Consider the following 23,232-nt stretch of genomic DNA (forward strand, 5'->3'; position numbering starts at 1 on the left):
CCAAAGGTAATCCAAGGGTTAAAGCAATATCCCATGTTTCTTTTTTCAAATATCTTTATTTAGCTCCAAAAAGCATTCATTGCTGTACAAAAACGCATGCAAAAAAAGCATTAAAAAACGCACATTTATTTCCGCAGCATTTTTGCTGCCAAGAGATGCAGAAACCTTGCAGAAATTTCTGCAACCAAATACAGTTCTCTTTGTTAAAATGCTAATAATGAAGGAACGCACGGCTTATGATTTCCAGTTTGCTACTTGACAATGGAGATCAAAGAAATTTCATGTGCATGTCACAGATATTGTTCAAATATTATTTTTGCAAACTTTATTGTGGACTTCACCCTTGAAATGCATAATGCTGCGATGCTAGTTACTACTCACACACAAGCCGAGGGGCTGGGTAATCAAAAGGTCCGAGGTCGGAAGCCAGAGGGTACGTCATAAACAGAGGGGTAAGACACAAAAATAGTCAGGTCACGGTCTAGGAATCAAAAGCCAGGAGCTACAATTGGCACAAGTCTGAGGCAGAGCGCTGACTAAATAGCCAGGTAATTATCCGAACAGGAGACACATGGATGAAGCTCAGGCACACCCAAACTCTGATTGAATAGCTAAACTGTCGTTCAAGACACTGACAGCACACAGTACAGTAATTCACTGTGTCCAGGCATACTGAAAGGTGGAATCGTGAATGCAATGCCCAAGGCAATGGCACAACAAAATTGGCTGATTTGCAGTGAAATCCACATTGTATTTGTTATAAACACATTTGCTTTGTGTACAGAGACCACAATGGAGTTTGTGTGGTGATGGCAAAGAGGACAATCACAAACCACATACTGCAATATCATCTAAACATTGCTCTGTCTACATCAGGGGTCTCAAACTCGGCTGGGTATATGGGCCGCACATGGAAAAAATTTGAATTTGGGGGGCCGCATTCTTTGTTCAATGTGACATTTTTAGTGATACCATTTTTTTTGTATACACCTTTTGAACATTTTTGCCGTGTTTATTTTTTTATGGCTTGGGTCGTTATGGATGTGGCGATAATAAACGTGCACTTTTTTGTGTTTACTTTAGTTTACATATAAAACAGCATTTTTAGTGCCCAATATTTTTTCATGCTTTATTTTATTTTTTATTTTTTTTACAATTTTATTTCCCCCAATTGGCCACATACAGTAATATTGTCTTACAATTAGCATCATATAGTAATAATGGAAAACATCTTGTAGTAATGTTCCCCATCCAAGTCCCCATCCTGTGGCTCTGTGCCCCATCCAGGTCCCCATCTTGTGGCTCTGTGCCCCATCCAGGTCCCCATCTTGTGGCTCTGTGCCCCATCCAGGTCCCCATCTTGTGGCTCTGTGCCCCATCCAGGTCCCCATCTTGTGGCTCTGTGCCCCATCCAGGTCCCCATCTTGTGGCTCTGTGCCCCATCCAGGTCCCCATCTTGTGGCTCTGTGCCCCATCCAGGTCCCCATCTTGTGGCTCTGTGCCCCATCCAGGTCCCCATCTTGTGGCTCTGTGCCCCATCCAGGTCCCCATCTTGTGGCTCTGTGCCCCATCCAGGTCCCCATCTTGTGGCTATGTGCCCCATCCAGGTCCCCATCTTGTGGCTATGTGCCCCATCCAGGTCCCCATCTTGTGGCTATGTGCCCCATCTTGTGGCTATGTGCCCCATCTTGTGGCTATGTGCCCCATCCAGGTCCACATCTTGTGGCTATGTGCCCCATCCAGGTCCACATCTTGTGGCTATGTGCCCCATCCAGGTCCACATCTTGTGGCTATGTGCCCCATCCAGGTCCCCATCTTGTGGCTATGTGCCCCATCTTGTGGCTATGTGCCCCATCTTGTGGCTATGTGCCCCATCCAGGTCCCCATCTTGTGGCTATGTGCCCCATCTTGTGGCTATGTGCCCCATCTTGTGGCTATGTGCCCCATCCAGGTCCACATCTTGTGGCTATGTGCCCCATCCAGGTCCACATCTTGTGGCTATGTGCCCCATCCAGGTCCACATCTTGTGGCTATGTGCCCCATCCAGGTCCACATCTTGTGGCTATGTGCCCCATCCAGGTCCACATCTTGTGGCTATGTGCCCCATCCAGGTCCCCTCTTGTGGCTATGTGCCCCATCCAGGTCCCCATCCTGTGGCTATGTGCCCCATCCAGGTCCCCATCCTGTGGCTATGTGCCCCATCCAGGTCCCCTCTTGTGGCTCTGTGCACCATCCCGGTCCCCATCTTGTGGCTCTGTGCCCCCTGTGCTGTTCTTCACACACATAAAATAGAAAAAAAAAAAAAGATGATTCTCACCTGTCCTCTGTTCCCTCGGCGGCCTTCCTGCAGATGTGGCCCGCAGGCACCACAGAGTCCGACCCCTTGACGATCCCGACCTGGTCCAGGAGGAGCCGCCGTCAGCAGCGCTGCATTGCCGCACAGAGACTGTCTCCCAGCACAGCATTTTCAATGTCAGCCGCCGGCCAATCAGAGGCCAGCAGCTGACATCTGCATATGGCAATGACGTCATACTCGCTGCGCCAACACGCAGATATCAGCTGCTGGCCTCTGATTGGCCAGCGGCTGGCATTGGAAATGCAGTGCTGGGAAACAGTCTCTGTGTGGCAATTCAGCGCTGCTGTCGGCGGCTCCTCCTGGACCAGGTCGGGATTGTCAAGGGGTCTGTGCCTGCGGGCCGCATAAAGCAGCCTCAGGGGCCGCATGCGGGCCGCGTGTTTGAGACCCCTGGTCTACATAGTCATCTTCCCTGCAGCAGCAGCCAGCATGGCAGCTTATAATGGAGAATCCAGTTCAGCTAAATGGGGTTTGGAAAAAGTGGTCACCCAAATTTTAATAAGTGAACCCACCACAATGTCCAATCACTGTGGCTCACAGGTGGTCACATCATGCTATAGCCCTATTTACACAAGTTTGCTGCAGCCTAGCCATAACAAGTTGGTAAGGGACTGGCCACAGCGCAATAATTCTGACCTACTATACCAAAGGAGTTTTCTTATAACTTTTAGCATTGTAACTTTTGTTGAGGCCACATTTAGACATCAGTGACTTTCTCATTCGCAAACAGACGGGCCATTGTTCATCAGTTTTTTGGATCCAATTTTCACAATCAGTGTTTCATCACTGATTTTTCACTGATGGATAAAAAAAATCAAAGTTTCACATGCAATCAGTAATATTCATGGACCCATAGGTTTGTATGGATAATTTTGATCTGTGATTCCGAACAAGTGAACAGCCCATAAACTGTAAAAAAACACAGACAGAAAATGTACATCTAAATGAGGCCTGATTGTGATAAAGAGCCAAAATGCGTGGTAAAAACCCAAAACAGAACCTGCAGCTAAATTATCCATGTATGGTATATAGTTAACATCAGGCTAGCAAGCATTACCCAATTTATGAGCTGGCAGGTTATTCACGAACAGACATATTTTCGGTTTTTTTTTTCCCCGCACATGCAGTTTTAAGTAACTAAAGTTTTTGTTTTTTTTCTGTAGTTTGTTTCTTTTCCTTTTTCGATATATGTGGAGGCTAACTTTTATGTCATTTTAATATTTGTTTGTTTTTTTTATATATAATATATTTTACAAATATTAGTGGGAAAATGTAAAAAAAAATATATTATATATATATATATATATATATATTATATATATACAGTTATATGAAAAAGTTTGGCCACCCCTATTAATCTTAAGCTTAATGTTTTATAAAAATTGGTGTTTTTGCAACAGCTATTTCAGCTTGATATATGTAATAACTGTTGGACACAGTAATGTTTCTGCCTTGAAATGAGGTTTATTGTACTAACAGAAAATGTGCAATCTGCATTCAAACAAAATTTGACAGGTGCATAAGTATGGGCACCCTTATCATTTTCTTGTTTTAAATACTCCTACCTACTTTTTACTGACTTACTAAAGCCCTTTTTTGGTTTTGTAACCTCATTGAGCTTTGAACTTCATAGCCAGGTGTATGCAATCATGAGAAAAGCTACTTAAAGTGGCCACTTGCAAGTTGTTCTCCTGTTTGAATCTCCTCTGAAGAGTGGCATCATGGGCTCCTCAAAACAACTGTCAAATGATCTGAAAACAAAGATTATTCAACATAGTTGTTCAGGGGAAGGATGCAAAAAGCTGTCTCAGAGATTTAACCTGTCAGTTTCCACTGTGAGGAACATAGTAAGGAAATGGAAGAACACAGGGACAGTTCTTGTTAAGGCCAGAAGTGGCAGGCCAAGAAAAACATCAGAAAGGCAGAGAAGAAAAATGGTGAGATCAGTCAAGGACAATCCTCAGACCACCTCCAGAGAGCTGCAGCATCAACTTGCTGCAGATGGTGTCACTGTGCATCGGTCAACTATACAACGCACTTTGCACAAGGAGAAGCTGTATGGGAGAGTGATGCGAAAGAAGCCTTTTCTGCAAGCACGCCACAAACAGAGTCGGCTGAGGTATGCAAAACCACATTAGGAGAAGCCAATTTCTTTTTGGAAGAAGGTCCTGTGGACTGATGAAACCAAGATTGAGTTGTTTGGTCATACAAAAAGGCGTTATGCATGGCGGCAAAAAAACACAGCATTCCAAGAAAAACAGTTGCTACCCACAGTAAAATTTGGTGGAGGTTCCATCATGCTTTGGGGCTGTGTGGCCAATGCCGGCACCGGGAATCTTGTTAAAGTTGAAGGACGCATGGATTACACTCAGTATCAGCAGATTCTTGACAATAATGTCCAAGAATCAGTGACAAAGTTGAAGTTACACAGGGGATGGATCTTTCAGCAAGACAATGATCCAAAACACCGCTCCAAATCTACTCAGGCATTCATGCAGAGGAACAATTACAATGTTCTGGAATGGCCATCCCAGTCCCCAGACCTGAATATCATTGAACATCTGTGGATCATTTGAAGGGAGCAGTCCATGCTCAGCGACCATCAAACTTAACTGAACTGGAATTGTTTTGTAAAGAGGAATGGTCAAAAATACCTTCATCCAGGATCCAGGAACTCATTATAAGCTACAGGAAGCGACTAGAGTCTGTTATTTTTGCAAAAGGAGGATCTACTAAATATTAATGTCACTTTTCTGGTGAGGTGCCCATACTTATGCACCTGTCAAATTTTGTTTGAATGCAGATTGCACATTTTCTGTTAGTACAATAAACCTCATTTCAAGGCAGAAACATTACTGTGTCCAACAGTTATTACATATATCAAACTGAAATAGCTGTTGCAAAAACACCAATTTTTATAAAACATTAAGCTTAAGATTAATAGGGGTGCCCAAACTTTTTCATATAACTGTGTATATATATATATATATATATATATATATATATATATATATATATATATATATATATATATATATATATATATATATATAGTGCCAGTAATAAAGTATCTGTGCCTCTGTGTGTAGTTTGGCTGTCTCTGGCTCCTGCTCAACCTCTCTGTAGCTGCTGACTGGAAGGATCTTATAAAATATCTTTGTACAGTCATATGTGTATCATCCCAACATTTTAAAAACGTTGGGAAGTTGGCAAGTAGTTAATGGAAAATATCCATCCTGCATCCTAAGCATAGAATTTACTCACAGGCTGAGCTGGCACTATTCCCAGCAGATAATGGCTGTGTAACACAGCCATGATCTTCCTCTAACAGCTGCTGGTGGAGCGGAGCTCTGCCCTCGACTTAACCTGTTAAATGCCATTGTCAATCTCTGACAGCGGCATTGGGGCACGTCATTCTACAGTCATGGCCAAAAGTTTTGAGAATGACACCAAAATTATATTTTCACATGATCTGCTGGCCTCTGGTTTTTACTAGTGTTTGTCTGATGTTTATATCACATACAGAAATATAATTGCAATCACATTATGAGTACCAATAGGTTATATTGACAGTTAGAATGAGTTAATGCAACAAGTCAATATTTGCAGTGTTGCCCCTTCTTCAAGACCTCTGTAATTCTCCTTGGCATGCTCTCAATCAACTTTTGGACCAAATCCTGACTGATAGCAGTCCATTCTTGCATAATCAATGCTTGCATTTTGCCAGAATTTGTTGGATTTTGTTTGTCCACCCGTCTCTTGATGATTGACCACAAGTTCTCAATGGGATTAAGATCTGGGGAGTTTCCAGGCCATGGACCCAAAATCTCTATGTTTTGTTCCAGGAGCCATTTAGTTATCACCTTTGCTTTATGGCAAGGTGCTCCATCATGCTGGAAAAGGCATTGTTGGGCGCCAAACTGCTCTTGAACGGTTGGGAGAAGTTGCTCTTGGAGGACATTCTGGTACCATTCTTTATTCATGGCTGTGTTTTCAGGCAAGACTGTGAGTGAGCCGATTCCCTTGGCTGAGAAGCAACCCCACACATGAATGGTTTCAGGATGCTTTACAGTTGGCATGAGACAAGACTGGTGGTAGCGCTCACCTCTTCTTCTCCGAATAAGCTGTTTTCCAGATGTCCCAAACAATCGAAAAGGGGATTCATCAGAGAAAATGACTTTGCCCCAGTCCTCAGCAGTCCACTCCCTGTACCTTTTGCAGAATATCAGTCGGTCACTGATGTTTTTTCTGGAGAGAAGTGGCTTCTTTGCTGCCCTCCTTGAAACCAGCCCTTGCTCAAAGAGTCTCCGCCTCACAGTGCGTGCAGAAGCACTCACACCAGCCTGCTGCCATTCCTGAGCAAGCTCGGCACTGCTGGTAGTCCGATCTTGCAGCTGAAACAGTTTTAAGATACGGTCCTGGCGCTTGCTGGTCTTTCTTGGGCGCCCTGGAGCCTTTTTGACAACAATGGAAGCTCTCTCCTTGAAGTTCTTGATGATGCAATAGATTGTTGACTGAGGTGCAATCTTTGTAGCTGCGATACTCTTCCGTTAGGCCATTTTTGTGCAGTGCAATGATGGTTGCACGTGTTTCTTTAGAGATAACCATGGTTAACTGAAGAGAAACAATGATACCAAGAACCAGCCTCCTTTTAAAGTGTCCAGTGATGTCATTCTTACTTAATCATGACTGATTGATCGCCAGCCCTGTCCTCATCAACACCCACACCTGTGTTAATGGATCAATCACTAAAACAATGTTAGCTGCTCCTTTTAAGGCAGGACTGCAATGATGTTGAAATGTGTTTTGGGGGTTAAAGTTCATTTTCTGGGCAAATATTGACTTTGCAAGTACAGTAATTGCTGTTAAGCTGATCACTCTTTGACATTCAGGAGTATATGCAAATTGCCATTACAAAAAATGAAGCAGTAAACTTTGGAAAAATTACTATTTGTCTCATTCTCAATACTTTTGGCCATGACTGTATATGACCATCAGCCGATCTGTGACGCCGATAAGTTGCTATGACAGACATGCCTCTACTAAAGATTCCCATACCCGACATCACAGAGCTGCACTGAAACCTAGCCTATGACTGGGCTTCAATGGAGATCTTGATTTCTACTGTATGCAGCAATACGGAGGTTACAGCGTTGTTGGAGCTTCAAATGGGGCAGACAACGCTTCTAAGGCTGGCAGAGACCTCCGGAGCGATCTGCACTGGATCCGCAGAATGCGCTAGAGGGTGAGCTTGCCACCGTTTATTATTATCAATCCATGACTAATTTTTTTTCTCGTTTAAGGGCGTTGTCCACTACTAGGACAACCCTTTCTTCAACTAAATGTTTGCCGCCAATAAAATAAAAAAAGCTTACATTCACCTCCCGTGCTGGCGCCGTTCCCGTGCTGTCAGCACTCGCTTTCCTCGGGTAACGCAGGCGCCCAATCAGCGCTAGCGTCAATGTCTCCGCCTATGTACGGATTGAACATGAAGAGGAAGTCAGAGATCAGATGCAGCACAAACTTACTCTTCATGTTCAATCCGTACATAGGGCAGACAGTGACGCTGATGTCTCGTGTCACAACAACAGCATGGGAGCCCAGGGGAGAGCGAGTACTGATGCAGCCGAAAGGTGAGTATAGGCATTTTTATTTTATCAGGAGCAAACATTTAGTTCAAGAATGGGTTGTCCTAGTAATGGACAACGCCTTTAAGGTTTTCCAAGCTTACAATATACATGACCTATCTTGTTTGCAGCCACCAGGTATAAACAGTGTACAGAATTTGGTAGCACAGCTTCGTTCACTGTGTAGTGGCCGCCATCCTATTCACGGTTTTTCAGGCACTTCACCATAGGCCAGTGATACATTACACAGTGGTGTATCACTAATAGCGGCACACCACGCAGCCGCTATGGGGCCCATGAGACGGGAGGGCCCAATGCCAGCACCGGGCTCCACCCACCCTGCATCACACTTTCAACTGTATCGGTATGCTGGACAGGGAGCTGTCACGTTCCTCCTCCATCAGTCTCCCTGTGCGTCTGCAGTCCCAGCGCAGTGGGTGCAATGACGTCACTACATCTCAATCGCTGTGCAGAGCTTCAGAGGAATGGGGAGACAGGAGTACTTTTGTTTAATCAACGAGTAGTTTGTGGGGGGCCATTATACTGTTTGGAGGGCTATGTGTGGACCATTATACTGTTTGGAGGGCTAGTGAGGGCCATTACACAGTGTGAAGTATTTTGTGGAGTCCTTCATACTGTGTCGGGGGCTCTGCGCGCAGGCCACTGCACTGTGTCAGGGGGCTATATGTGCACCATTATAACTGTATGGAGCGTTATGTGGGGGCCATTACACTGTTTGTAGGTCCATTATACAGTGTGGAGCGTTGTGTTGGCCTCATCATACTGTGTGGAGGGTTCTGTGGGGCCATTATACTGTATGAAGGGCTGTGTCGGAGACATCAGGGGTGTAACTATAATAGGTGCAGGGGTTAGAATCGTAGAGAGGCCTCAAAGGTCCAATTGCCCCATAGGAAAAGACTTAATATTAAAGACCAGTGACATTTGGGGGCCCACTTGGGGATTTTGCATGGGGGTTCACAAGCTTCAAGTTATGCCATTTCGGGCCATCATACTGTGTTGGGGTCACTGTAGGGGAAGGGCAGTACTGTAGGGTCATCATACTGTGTTGGGGTCACTGTAGGGGGAGGGCAGTACTGTAGGGTCATCATACTGTGTTGGGGTCACTGTAGGGGGAGGGCAGTACTGTAGGGTCCTCATACTGTGTTGGGGTCACTGTAGGGGAAGGGCAGTACTGTAGGGTCATCATACTGTGTTGGGGTCACTGTAGGGGAAGGGCAGTACTGTAGGGTCATCATACTGTGTTGGGGTCACTGTAGGGTAAGGGCAGTACTGTAGGGTCATCATACTGTGTTGGGGTCACTGTAGGGGAAGGGCAGTACTGTAGGGTCATCATACTGTGTTGGGGTCACTGTAGGGGAAGGGCAGTACTGTAGGGTCATCATACTGTGTTGGGGGTCACTGTAGGGGAAGGGCAGTACTGTAGGGCAGGGTTCCCCAACTCCAGTCCTCAAGGCCCACCAGCAAGTCATGTTTTAAGGATTTCCTTAGTATTGCAGGGGGGATAATTCCATCACCTGCACAGGCAATAATTCCATCACCTGGGCAATACTAAGGAAATCTTGAAAACATGACCTGTTGGTGGGTCTTGAGGATTGGAGTTGGGGAACACTGCTGTAGGGTCATCATACTGTGTTGGGGTCACTGTAGGGGAAGGGCAGTACTGTAGGGTCATCATACTGTGTTGGGGTCACTGTAGGGGAAGGGCAGTACTGTAGGGTCATCATACTGTGTTGGGGGTCACTGTAGGGGAAGGGCAGTACTGTAGGGTCATCATACTGTGTTGGGGGTCACTGTAGGGGAAGGGCAGTACTGTAGGGTCATCATACTGTGTTGGGGGTCACTGTAGGGGAAGGGCAGTACTGTAGGGTCATCATACTGTGTTGGGGGTCACTGTAGGGGAAGGGCAGTACTGTAGGGTCATCATACTGTGTTGGGGGTCACTGTAGGAAGGGCAGTACTGTAGGGTCATCATACTGTGTTGGGGGTCACTGTAGGGGAAGGGCAGTACTTTAGGGTCATCATACTGTGTTGGGGGTCACTGTAGGGGAAGGGCAGTACTGTAGGGTCATCATACTGTGTTGGGGGTCACTGTAGGGTCATCATACTGTGTTGGGGGTCACTGTAGGGGAAGGGCAGTACTGTAGGGTCATCATACTGTGTTGGGGGTCACTGTAGGGGAAGGGCAGTACTGTAGGGTCATCATACTGTGTTGGGGTCACTGTAGGGGAAGGGCAGTACTGTAGGGTCATCATACTGTGTTGGGGGTCACTGTAGGGGAAGGGCAGTACTGTAGGGTCATCATACTGTGTTGGGGGTCACTGTAGGGGAAGGGCAGTACTGTAGGGTCATCATACTGTGTTGGGGGTCACTGTAGGGGAAGGGCAGTACTGTAGGGTCATCATACTGTGTTGGGGGTCACTGTAGGGGAAGGGCAGTACTGTAGGTCATCATACTGTGTTGGGGGTACTGTAGGGTCATCATACTGTGTTGGGGCTACTGTAGGGTCATCATACTGTGTTGGGGGTACTGTAGGGTCATCATACTGTGTTGGGGTCACTGTAGGGTCATCATACTGTGTTGGGGTCACTGTAGGGTCATCATACTGTGTTGGGGTCATCGTAGGGTCATCATACTGTGTTGGGGTCATCGTAGGGAAGAGCAGTACTGTAGGGTCATCATACTGTGCGTGTGAAGGAGTTCACAGTGGGGGTATCTCACTATTTGAGAGGCACTTTTGTTGGCAGCATACATTATGGGCGACCATGAGAGAAGTATCTTTGTGTATGGCAGCACTAAGGGCAACATTACTTCTTTGTGAGGAGAGCAGAGTTGTGAGCCATGCTAATCTGTGACCCCCGGCTGAATAATTAGTATTTTGGGGGCGGGGGGGGGTACAATTAGGATTGCTGCTATGGGGCCATGATTTCTGTGTAAACCCCTGCTATTACATACACTGCCTCCCCCATTGTTACTAGCCCCGAGCACCCTTCATACAGATACACTTACATTAAAATACCTCCAGGGCAGGAGCCGGTCAGAGCGCAGGAATCACAACTATTCCCAGCCACGCTACACAGGTATGAGCCAGTCACAGAGGGAGGGACGAGGCAGCACACCGCTGCTACCAATCCTGTATTTCCAGCCCCGCCGGCCGCTGAGTGAAGTAATGATGTCGGCAGAGGTCACGTACCTGAGGCGGGCGCGGTCTGTGCTCCCCGGCAGGCACAGGCTATGGCGGGCGCGGTCTGTGCTCCCCGGCCAGCACAGGCTATGGCGGGCTGCGTGGCGCCGGCTCACTGTCCGGTGACTGGAGTCCTGTACTGAGAGCTGAGAACCTGCTGTGGAAATTCGCGCTGGCGAGTAATAGCGCGTGGCGAGGTTGGAATTTCCGCCGCACAACACGTGCAATGAGGGAGATTCCCGGCAGCGCTGTGCCCCATGTTACTAATTGCGGGGAATGCTGCTGCCTCACAGGAAATCATTGCCGTTTGGCTTGCTTTCTTTTTCGCCATTATTATTAGGGGATGTTTCCTCTAGTGTTCGTGACATTGTGGTTTTATTCCCCTTGCTCCTGAAAGCAGAAGCGTGGAATACCTGTCACCTCACGTGACGTGCAGGGAATTGGCCTCAAGAGAAAAATCCACTCACTTTAAAGATTAGTGTCTGAGGGTCCTGGGTGGTAGGTGATAAGCCCCTGGGACCAAGACTGTTGTATAGTAACAGCTTTTTTCCTGTAGTTTACCAGCCAGAACTCTATTTCTATCTATGAGGCATCACTACTTCAGAGGTCCATTTTGTAGCCATTACTTTAGGGCATACTGTATACATGAGTGTTTACGGCACCACTCCAGTGGTTTTTTACAGTGCTGGAGTGGTGCTTCTAATCTAAGGTCCCTCACCATAGTCTTATACTCACCCGCCGCCGTATTCACCTATCGACGACACTCCGGTCACACGGCGCCATCTTGTGACCACAACTGAGTGGCCGGAAGCCAGCAGAACCAGTCACAAGCTCTCAATGAAAGTGTATGAGCCAGAACAAGGCTCTCATAGACATGCATTGAAAAATGACCTCTACGCAGCTCCAGCAAACACCGGAGCGATCCGGCATGTCACAAAGTGCTGGAGACCGACGGGAGTGACAGCGATAGAGGGTGAAGATGGCGGCAGGTAGTATGAGAGTAGGATCAAGGACCTTAGATTAGAAGCTCCACTCCAGCACCGCAATAAAAAAACGCTGCAGTGGTGCTTAAAGAAATTGTCCACAACTCCTTGTCATACCCCACACTTGGCCCCAATAAAATAAAAAAGCTTATACTCACCTCCCATGACGGCGCCGTTCCAGCTTTGTCGGCACTTGCTCTACCAAGAGCTCCCATGCTGTTGTGATACGTGACCCCGGCGCCCAATCAGCGCTGGCGTTACTGTCCCCCCCCCTCCTGTTGAATTGAACATGAAGCGGAAGTCAGAGATCAGCTGCAGCCCGGACTTCCTCTTTATGTCCGATTTGTCAGAAGGTGGGGACAGTGGCGCCAGCACTGATTGGGCGCCGAGCAAGACGTGTCACAACAACCGCACAAGAGCCCCGGATGATGAGTATTGGCTTTTTTTTTTTATCGGGGTCAAACAGATCAAGAAGGGGTTGTCCAAGTAGTGGACACAGGGCCACCATCAGGGCATTATTGCCCTTACTGCTGTATGGGGCCTGGTGAGCATAATTACGGAGGGGTCGGGTCAGGCCCCCCCCCCTTGTGCGTCTACTCACCGGGCCCCAGAGTGTAACAAAGTTCTGAGTGTCAGGACGCGGCCTTGGGCGACGCACACCTCGGTGCTGGGTGCTTTCCAGGGGCTCCACGGCCGTCAAAGTACCTGAATGGCTGCGCAGCTCCAGCCCCCTTTCCAGACTTTCCGTCATGTATGCACGCCACTGGTCCTTACCAGGACAGCAAAAGCAGAGCTGCGCCTGCAGGGGATTGTAAGGTATGAAAAAAAAATTTTTCTCCTTATAAAATGAATTAAATGGGTGAGGGGGAGGGGGAGACTGCAAATGATAAAGTGAGAGGGGGGACTGCAAAAGATAAAGTGAGGGGGAGGGACTGCAAATGATGACTTGTGAGGGGGACTGCAAATGATGACGTGAGGGGGGACTGCAAATGATAAAGTGAGAGGGGGGACTGCAAATGATAAAGTGAGGGGGAGGGACTGCAAATGATAAAGTGAGGGGGGAGTGCAAATGATGAAGTGAGGGTGGGGGACAGCAATTGAATTGAAGGTGCGGGGTGGGAAGAGCAAATAATGATGACTTTTGAGGGTGGGGGGATTAAATGATGTATTGAGACTAGGGGACAGTAAATTATGAGTGGGGGAGAGCAAATGATGATGAATCGGGGGTGGAGCAGCAAATAATGATAAATTAAGGGTGGGGGAGAATAAATGATGTATTGAATGTGGGGGAGAGCAGTTGATAATGAATAGAGGGTGGAGGTGGGAAGGAGAGAAGACATGACATGAATTGGAGCGGAAGGGGGGGCATGTAAATCAAATGAATCTGGGGAGCGGCTGGTACAGAATGGCAGGCGTTGGGGATGACAGAGTGTGACTGGTAATGAATTAGGGGAAAGAGTACAGGTGCTAATTAATTTATATATTTTATAGTTAATGGGGGCACAATTTATATTTGGAATGGTGGGTTGCATAATAACTAATTATATATTAATGGTGGGTTCAAGTCTGTATTCAGCTGTGTAGAAGAAGGGCAAAAAGTGGAGAATGTGCTTTGTAGGTAGTGCCCTAGATAACTGTTATTTTATGCAGAAACGAGTCCAGGCTAGAAGAAGTGTTGGCGGTCTGTGCTGGGTGAAAAGCGAAGATGAATATCTTAAACTAGAGACGTCACTGCTGAGTCACTGTATTACCTGTACACTATATACTATGTACAGAGCTCCTGTGTATAATGTCACTGGTGATATTCCCCCTACTCTGGAAATCTCTACCCCAACACATCAGATTCTCGCCTACTGTGGAAACCTTCCAAAGGAACCTGAAGACCTATCTCTTCCGACAAGTGTACAACCTGCAGTAACAATCGCTCCACCACACTGCTGCATGACCAGCTCTACCCTCACCTACTGTATCCTCACCCATCCCTTGTAGATTGTGAGCCCTTGCGGGCAGGGTCCTCTCTCCTCCTGTCGCAGTCGTCGTTTTTGATCAAGATTATTGCAATTGTTTTTGATATGTATACCCCTATACCCCCTTTTTCACATGTAAAGCACCATGGAATAAATGGTGCTATAATAATAATACCTGAACTGCCTGTACAATGACACTATATACACAGCTCCTGTGTATAATGTCACTGATCACTGTATTACCTGTACACTACAGTGGTGGCCAAAAGTATTGGCACCCCTGCAATTCTGTAAGACAATACTCCGTTTCTTCCTGAAAATGATTGCAATCACAAATTCTTTGGTATTATTATCTTCATTTAATTTGCTTGCAAGGAAAAAACACAAAAGAGAATGAAGCAAAAATCAAATCATTGATCATTTCACACAAAACTCCAAAAATTGGCCAGACAAAAGTATTGGCACCCTTAGCCTAATACTTGGTTGCACAACCTTTAGCCAAACTAAATGCGAACAACCGCTTCCGGTAACCATCAATGAGTTTCTTACAATGCTCTGCTGGAATTGTAGACCATTCTTCTTTGGCAAACTGCTCCAGGTCCCTGATATTTGAAGGGTGCCTTCTCCAAACTGCCATTTTGAGATCTCTCCACAGGTGTTCTATGGGATTCAGGTCTGGACTCATTGCTGGCCACCTTAGAAGTCTCAAGTGCTTTCTCTCAAACCATTTTATAGTGCTTTTGGAAGTGTGTTTTGGGTCATTGTCCCGCTGGAAGACCCATGACCTCTGAGGGAGACCCAGCTTTCTCACACTGGGCCCTACATTATGCTGCAAAATTTGTTGGTAGTCTTCAGACTTCATAATGCCATGCACACGGTCAAGCAGTCCAGTGCCAGAGGCAGCAAAGCAACCCCAAAACATCAAGGAACCTCCGCCATGTTTGACTGTAGGGACCGTGTTCTTTTCTTTGAATGCCTCTTTTTTTTTCCTTTACACTCTAAGTTGATGCTTTTTGCCAAAAAGCTCTACTTTTGTCTCATCTGACCAGAGAACATTCTTCCAAAACGTTTTAGGCTTTCTCAGGTAAGTTTTGGCAAACTCCAGCCTGGCTTATTTATGTCTCGGGGGTAAGAAGTGGGGTCTTCCTGGGTATCCTACCATACAGTTCCTTTTCATTCAGACGCCGACGGATAGTACGGGTTGACACTGTTGTACCCTCGGACTGCAGGGCAGCTTGAACTTGTTTGGATGTTAGTCGAGGTTCTTTATCCACCATCCGCACAATCTTGCGTTGAAATTTCTCGTCAATTTTTCTTTTCCGTCCACATCTAGGGAGGTTAGCCACAGTGCCATGGGCTTTAAACTTCCTGATGACACTGCGCACGGAAGACACAGGAACATTCAGGTCTTTGGAGATGGACTTGTAGCCTTGAGATTGCTCATGCTTCCTCACAATTTGGTTTCTCAAGTCCTCAGACAGTTCTTTGGTCTTCTTTCTTTTCTCCATGCTCAATGTGGTACACACAAGGACACAGGACAGAGGTTGAGTCAACTTTAATCCATGTTAACTGGCTGCAAGTGTGATTTAGTTATTGCCAACACCTGTTAGGTGCCACAGGTAAGTTACAGGTGCTGTTAATTACACAAATTAGAGAAGCATCACATGATTTTTCAAACAGTGCCAATACTTTTGTCCACCCCCTTTTTTAGGTTTGGCGTGGAATTGTATCCAATTTGGCTTTAGGACAATTCTTTTTGTGTTTTTTCATTGAAGACAAATTAAATGAAGATAATAATACCAAAGAATTTGTGATTGCAATCATTTTCAGGAAGAAACTGAGTATTATCTGACAGAATTGCAGGGGTGCCAATACTTTTGGCCACCACTGTATATACAGAGCTCTTTTGTATAATGTCACCGGTGATCACAGTATTACCTGTACGCTGACACTATATACAGAGCTCCTGTGTATAATGTCACTGATCACTGTATTACCTGTACACTATATACAGAGCTCCTGTGTATAATGTCACTGGTGATCATTGTATTACCTGTACACTGACACTATATACAGATCTCCTGTGTATAATGGTACTTAGTATTGTGTTTTTTTATTAATAATCAGTATTGTAATATTCGGTCATTAGGTAATGGTAATATGTGATCTGGTCATGGTGTGATGGTATTTGTCCCTTGTAAGTGATATTTTAAAAAATGTACAGTATGTGACACATTCGCTTAAAGAAAAATAAATAAAAATATACCTAAAAATAGTATTGGATATTTTAATAAATGTTTAATAGGTTAGAGTAGGACCCGGGCAGAAGAGTCTACCTTCTCTTGGTGGTGGCGGCTTAAAATTTTTTTGGGCCAAAACAAAAGCCAATGGCTATGTATGTGGTATGGTGTTCGATGGGAACTGTTAATATGTGATTGGTGAGGACATGGTGCAGAAGAGGAGTTTTTCCAAGAGTGGGCAGTGGGACTGTGGAAGGTTTGAGGGGTGGAGGCTGAGTGCATGGGGGCCCAAAAAATTTTGCCAGTACGGGGCCCTGAAATTCCTGGTGGCAGCTCTGAGTGGACCACCCCTTTTAATATATATGATTTGACATTTGTGGCATGATTCCTAGATCATGCCATACATGTCAAGAAGGTAAGCGTCCCTTTTCTCCGATGAAGACAACAGGGAGTCCCATGATCACGTTTGTAAATCTTGTTGCTTGTAATTCCATCTCCATGTAGTCTATAACTCTCTCACTCCCCCGCACACCCTCAGGAACCTCCGTCCGATGACGCTATCTAATATGTACTGTTGAGTACAAATAAAGGACATCTTTGGAACTATTGGTGAGTGCTACCTTTATTTTGACTTTTGCACTATTTGATTGTTCACTTGGACATGCACCACCATTTATCCAGGAGTTTCACCATATCGAAGGGAAAGTGTATTTAAAGCAGAGGTGGTGCCAGATATCTTCTCTAATATACCGTATATTCCGGCGTATAAGACGACCTGGTGTATAAGACGACCCCCCTACTTTCCTGTTAAAATATAGAGTTTAGGATATATTCACCGTATAAGACTACCCCTTTTCCAACGCATACCAAACACCGGTAAAAATTAAAAAAAAACAGATTTGAATTTAACATGGTCCTTTTTTAATTTAAATTCTTATGACATGCAGGTATATAGCAGGAAAACTGTCACTCATAAACATATTAAAATAGGGGGGACCCCACGTCATTTTTTGGGGGGGTCCCCCATTCTAATAGCTAGTAAAGGCTAGGTATTCAGCTGGGGGCTGATATTAGTATCCTGGGAAGCTCCGTGGGTATTACCCCCTTCCCAGACTTCAAACATCTGCCCCAGCCGTCTGCTTAACCTCCGCTAGAGACTATAATGATGGGGGATCCCACGCCAATTTTCTTTTTAAAAAATCCTTTATTTTAACACTAAATGACAATTGAGGGGTTAATAAAGATGCAGTCCCTAAATTATTAATTTTGTAATTAATTTTTCCCAAAAATGTTGACGTGGGGCTTCGCCATATTTTTGTGTCCAGCCAGGTACAGCAGGCAGGAACGGGCTGCCCCCAACCACCAGCTGCCTATTTGTACCTGGCCGGACACAACAATATAGGGAAGCCCTTTTTTTTTAAATTATTTCATGAAATAATTAAAAAAAAAAATACGTGGGGCTTCGCCCTATTTTTGTGTCCAGCCAGGTACAACTAGGCAGCTGGGGACTGGAATCTGCAGCGCAGGGAGGCCCAAGCTTTCTGCCCCCCCCCCCCCCCCGCTGCAAATTGCAGTCCGCAGCCACCCCAGAAAATGGCGCGTTCATAGAAGCGCCATCTTCTGGCGCTGTACCCAACTCATCCAGGGCCCTGGTGCGGTGGCTCACTGGGTAATAAAGGGGTTAAGGCCAGCTTGGCATTATCAGCTGGCCCTAAGCCCGAAATTCATGGGGTCACGCCAATATTAGACATGACCACCATGAATTTCTAGTAAAGTAATTAAAAAAAACACAACACCCAGAATAAAGTCCTTTAATTGAAATAAAGACACAATTTTTTAATGTTCTAAATTAAACCATACTTACCATCACGCCCATTCCAGCTGAAGCCAACGATCTCCTGCAATAAAAGTAAAATAATAAAGCAACCTCATCCTTACCTCTCCATGGTTCCCAGGACCGGTCCAGCTCTGCTACATTCACATGACAGGCTGCACCGCAGCAGAACGCTGCCATCCAGCCTGTCATCCCGCAGACACTGAGAAGCGCAGGCTTGCTTGTGCTCCTCAGTGTCTGACTGTGACGGCATCCAGATGAGCCGAGATCATGTCCAATGAACTCGGCTCACCTCATGCACGTCACTGACAGCGTGGGAAAATTCTCCTGCTCCCCGCATGCGCAGTAGAAGTTTCCCACGCTGTCAGTGACGGACGTGCATGAGGTGAGCTGAGTTCATTGTCGGCTCATCTGGATGCCGTCACAGTCAGACACTGCAGAGCGCAAGCATGCCTGCGCTTCTCAGTGTCTGCGGGATGACAGGCTGGATGGCAGCGTTCTGCTGCGGTCCAGCCTGTCATCTCGATGTAGCAGAGCTGAAGCTGTCGTGGGAACCATGGAAAGGTAAGGATGAGGTTGCTTTATTATTTTACTTTTATTGCAGGAGATCGTTGGCTTCAGCTGGAATGGGCGTGATGGTAAGTATGGTTTAATTTAGAACAATAAAGGATTGTGTCTTTATTTCAATTAAAGGACTTTATTCTGGGTGTTTGTGTTTTTTTTAACTTTGACTATGGGGTTAGTAATGGGGGTGTCTTATAGACGCCTCTCCATTACTAACCTGGGCTTGATGTCAGCTGGCATTATAAGCTGACATCAACCCCAGCCCTATTACCCCCTGCCACCGCTACAGGGCAGTGGGAAGAGCGAGGCTAAGTGCCAGATTTGGCGCATCCTATGGATGCGCCATTTCTGGGGCGGCTGACAGCTGGTGTTTCTAGCCTGGGAGGGGGCCAATATTCATGGCACCCTTCCTGGGCTATTAATATCAGCCTCCAGCTGTCTGCCTAGCCTTTGCTAGCTATTAAAATAGGGGGGACCCCACGTCATTTTTTTGGGGGGGTCCCACATTTTAATAGCTAGTAAAGGCTAGGTATTCAGCTGGGGGCTGATATTAGTAGCCTGGGAAGCTCCGTGGGTATTACCCCCTTCCCAGGCTTCAAACATTTGCCCCAGCTGTCTGCTTAACCTCCACTAGAGACTAAAATTAAGGGGAACCCCACGCCAATTTTTTTTTTAATAAATCCGTTATTTTAACACTAGATGACAAGTACAGTAACCAGCACTGTCACTGTACTTCATATATATGTGACTGACATGTTTCTATCTATCTAATCTATGTGTGAAGCTCTATTCTGTCTGTTATAAATTGTCGGGTACAGATGCTGAATTGACGGCCGGCTTTTTTAAAGAGACGGTGCATGAAAACACTATTATTTGTTTTAATAAATCCTTTACACTAAATGACAAGTACAGTAATCAACACTGTCACTGTACTTCTTATATATGTGACTGACATGTTTCTATCTATCTAATCTATGTGTGAAGCTCTATTCTTTCTGTTATAAATTGTCGGGTACAGATGCTGAATTGCCGGCCGGCTTTTTTAAAGAGACGGTGCATGAAAACACTATTATTTGTTTTAATAAATCCTTTACACTAAATGACAAGTACAGTAATCAACACTGTCACTGTACTTCATATATATGTGACTGACATGTTTCTATCTATCTAATCTATGTGTGAAGCTCTATTCTGTCTGTTATAAATTGTCGGGTACAGATGCTGAATTGCCGGCCGGCTTTTTTAAAGAGACGGTGCATGAAAACACTATTATTTGTTTTAATAAATCCTTTACACTAAATGACAAGTACAGTAATCAACACTGTCACTGTACTTCATAGATATGTGACTGACATGTTTCTATCTATCTAATCTATGTGTGAAGCTCTATTCTGTCTGTTATAAATTGTCGGGTGCCGGCTTATGCCGCTGCTGAATTGCCGGCTTTTCATATATGGTCACAGAAGCGATGCGAACTTCCCTGCTCCGGACACAGCGCAGCGCTTCTGTAACAAGTGAAAGCTGTCGGCACAGAAGCCCTGCGCTGTGTCCGGAGCTGGGAATACGCAGCGATGTGTCCGTTTCAGCACAGAAGCGCTGACCGTCTGGACCTACCGCCACCGTATTTTAACTCCCTCCACCTTATATTAACTCCGACATGGCAGGGATACGGCCACGGCAGCTTATTAACACCCCCAGAGTATCCCCGCATGTCAATTTCTGAAAGTTCAAAAGCATTACCGGCGTATAAGACGACCCCAGACTAGACAGAAGATTTTTCAGTCTTCAAAAGTCGTCTTATACGCCGGAATATACGGTAACTCACATGGACCTTACTGGAGAGAATCACTCATTTGCAGCCATTCTTGCATCTAAAGATAGGTGGGGGTGCCTTATCTATCAGACATTTATTGGATTTCCATAGGATATGTCACAAGTTGTGATATCAGATGCATAGGAAAATTATGATTTACTAATGTTTGAAAGATGTGTACCTGACAAATTTGCAAATGCATGTAAAAATGAGCCATATCAGGAGTAGGAATTAGCCCTCGAGTTGGAGGATGTAGGAATGAGAAGAAAGTGGTGATGGTGACGTATCTGTCTAAGCAACAGAAGACCACTCCAACAGGTTTAGTAACAGTGGACAAAAACTCTGTTGATAAGGACAATGGTAGCAGCCAGTCATCAATCTATTATTTGTACAATTCCAGGAGGAATATCAACAGCACACAGTGATAATAAGAGATGCCCTGATTTGTTAACCCTTTCACCCCCGAGCCTGTTTTCACCTTCCTGACCAGGCCAAATTTTCCAATTCTGACCAGTGTCACTTTAGGTGGTAATCACTCTGAAACGCTTCAACGTATCCCCGTGGTTCTGAGATTTTTTTCATGACACTTTGTACTTCATGTTAGTGGTAAATTTTGGTCGATATGATTTGCATTTATTTATGAAAATATCAAAAAATGTTAGAAAAAAATATGAAAATTTCTCAATTTTCGAACTTTTGAATTTTTATGCCCTTAAACCAGATCGTTTTACCACACAAAACAGATAATAAATAACATTTACAACATGTCTACTTTACATCAGCAACATTTTTGAAATGTATTTTTTTTTGTTATAATGTTAGAAGGGTTAAAAGTTTATTAGCAATTTTTCATTTTTCCAACAAAATGTAAAAAAAAAAACTTTTTTTTTAAGGACTTTGAGGGGCCAAAGTGAAAAAAATATGCAAAAGTGACATTATTTTAAAAACTGCACCCTTCAAAGTTCTCAAAACCACATTTAAAATGTTTATTAACCCATTAGGTGCTTCACCAGAATTAACCCCTTAAGGACCCTGGGATTTTCCGTTTTTGCATTTGCGTTTTTTTCTCCCCTTGTTCCCAGAGCCATAGCGTTTTTATTTATTGGTAAATATGGCCGTGTGAGGGCTTATGTATTGCGGGACGAGTTGTACTTTTGAACGACATTACTGGTTTTACCATATCGTGTACGGGAAAAAAATTCCAAGTGCGGTGAAATTGCAAAAAAAGTGCAATACCACAAATGGTTTTTTTTTACCACGTTCACTGAATGCTAAAACTGACCTGCCATTCTTATTCTCCAGGTCATTACGAGTTCGTAGACACCAAACATGTATAGGTTCCTTTTTATTTAAGTGGTGGAAAAAAATTCCAAAGTTTGCTAAAATACTTTGCTCGTCGGTCGAGAAACCTACGTGACTATTTGGTCCATAGTCACTATACGTGCGAATCTCGGACCACCTTTCTGAACAATATCAATGTGAGATGTGGATGTGTTCCGTGTGGCCATTGCGTAGCCTGCCCCAATATTGATCATTGTCATTCGTTTACCAATTCTGATGGATCCAAGAGTTATTCAATAAAAAAAATTATCTCATGTAATACTAAAAACGTGATCTATTATGCCACATGCTCTTGTGGACTTATTTATGTAGGTCTAACTACACGTCAATTCAAGGTGCACATGAGAGAGCAGGTTTTGGGTATAGCTGCTGCAGCGGCTCACACGGACACATCCACTCTCAAGACGATTCCCCGTCATTTCAAACTACACCATCAGTGCAATAGTGACCTACTTAGGGTTAGGGGCATTGACCTCATTGAAGTCAATATCCGTGGTGGTAAAATTTCTCAACGCCTCGCACAATTGGAGTCCAGGTGGATCTGGACTCTTAATACTATTCATCCGGCGGGGTTAAATGAGAACATTAGCTTTGTCCCATTTCTTTGATCACTGGTTTGCAGCATGGGAGGTATTCTCGTGCTTGTCTATTTCATCACATATGTGCATTGTTGTCACATATTTTGTTTTTAATTATTCTTTTAATGTTAATTTTTTATTCCAGGGGTCCGGTATTTTCGTATCTAGGTACAGCGCCTATATTCCATCTGCCCATCAGCATTTACCAAGTTGTATTTATGTGCTGTATATGTGTTTTCATATATTATATGTCCTTACATGTATTTTGTGCAAGCATGATTTTATTTTATTTCCATTTATGTTTTTTATTTTGTTTGATGCAGTATATACCATGTACAGTCGATTTTGTAATCTTTGATGCTACGTTCATTTATTGGTTATCTCTTATATGTATGGGTACATGAATAATTGATGGTCTTATGGTTATGTATATAAGTGTAATTTTACACTTTATATCTACAAATACCATAGGTCTATGGATACATTAAACATTTGCTTCTACCTGTAGCCCAAAACTGGTTATGCATTTTTCTTTGTTGTTTTTTTCCATATGCTGTTCTGTATATTTATTATCCTTTTGAATTATTGTAATTTTACATATTATTATCCATGTCTCGGTCCACCTATTAGGAAAGTTGATTTGCTTGCGCTGTCTAGATATTCATCCTTAACCATTCATTTGCTATACTTGCCTGACCTGCACGCATGCGTGCTCTGTCTCCGCTGC

General features: G+C 44.7%; 1 protein-coding gene across 2 annotated transcripts in view; it reads right to left on the bottom strand.

Annotated features, from left to right (window-relative positions):
* The window catches only part of NFKBIZ (NFKB inhibitor zeta), a 46,248-nt gene extending 34,934 nt beyond the window's left edge, over window positions 1-11,314 (bottom strand). The window contains exon 1 of one of the 2 annotated variants that reach the window (XM_073664617.1): window positions 11,195-11,314. The gene's annotated coding sequence lies outside the window, so the exon portion shown is untranslated. Of the gene's footprint in view, window positions 1-11,010; window positions 11,032-11,194 lie in introns of those variants that run through there. The other variant, XM_073664616.1, reaches the window with a different exon arrangement.
* Between the last annotated feature and the right edge of the window lie 11,918 nt (window positions 11,315-23,232).

This window comes from Phyllobates terribilis, unplaced genomic scaffold (assembly GCF_046119375.1).
Source record: "Phyllobates terribilis strain yellow unplaced genomic scaffold, ASM4611937v1 Scaffold_2__4_contigs__length_985480577, whole genome shotgun sequence".
Taxonomy (NCBI): Eukaryota; Metazoa; Chordata; class Amphibia; order Anura; family Dendrobatidae; genus Phyllobates; species Phyllobates terribilis.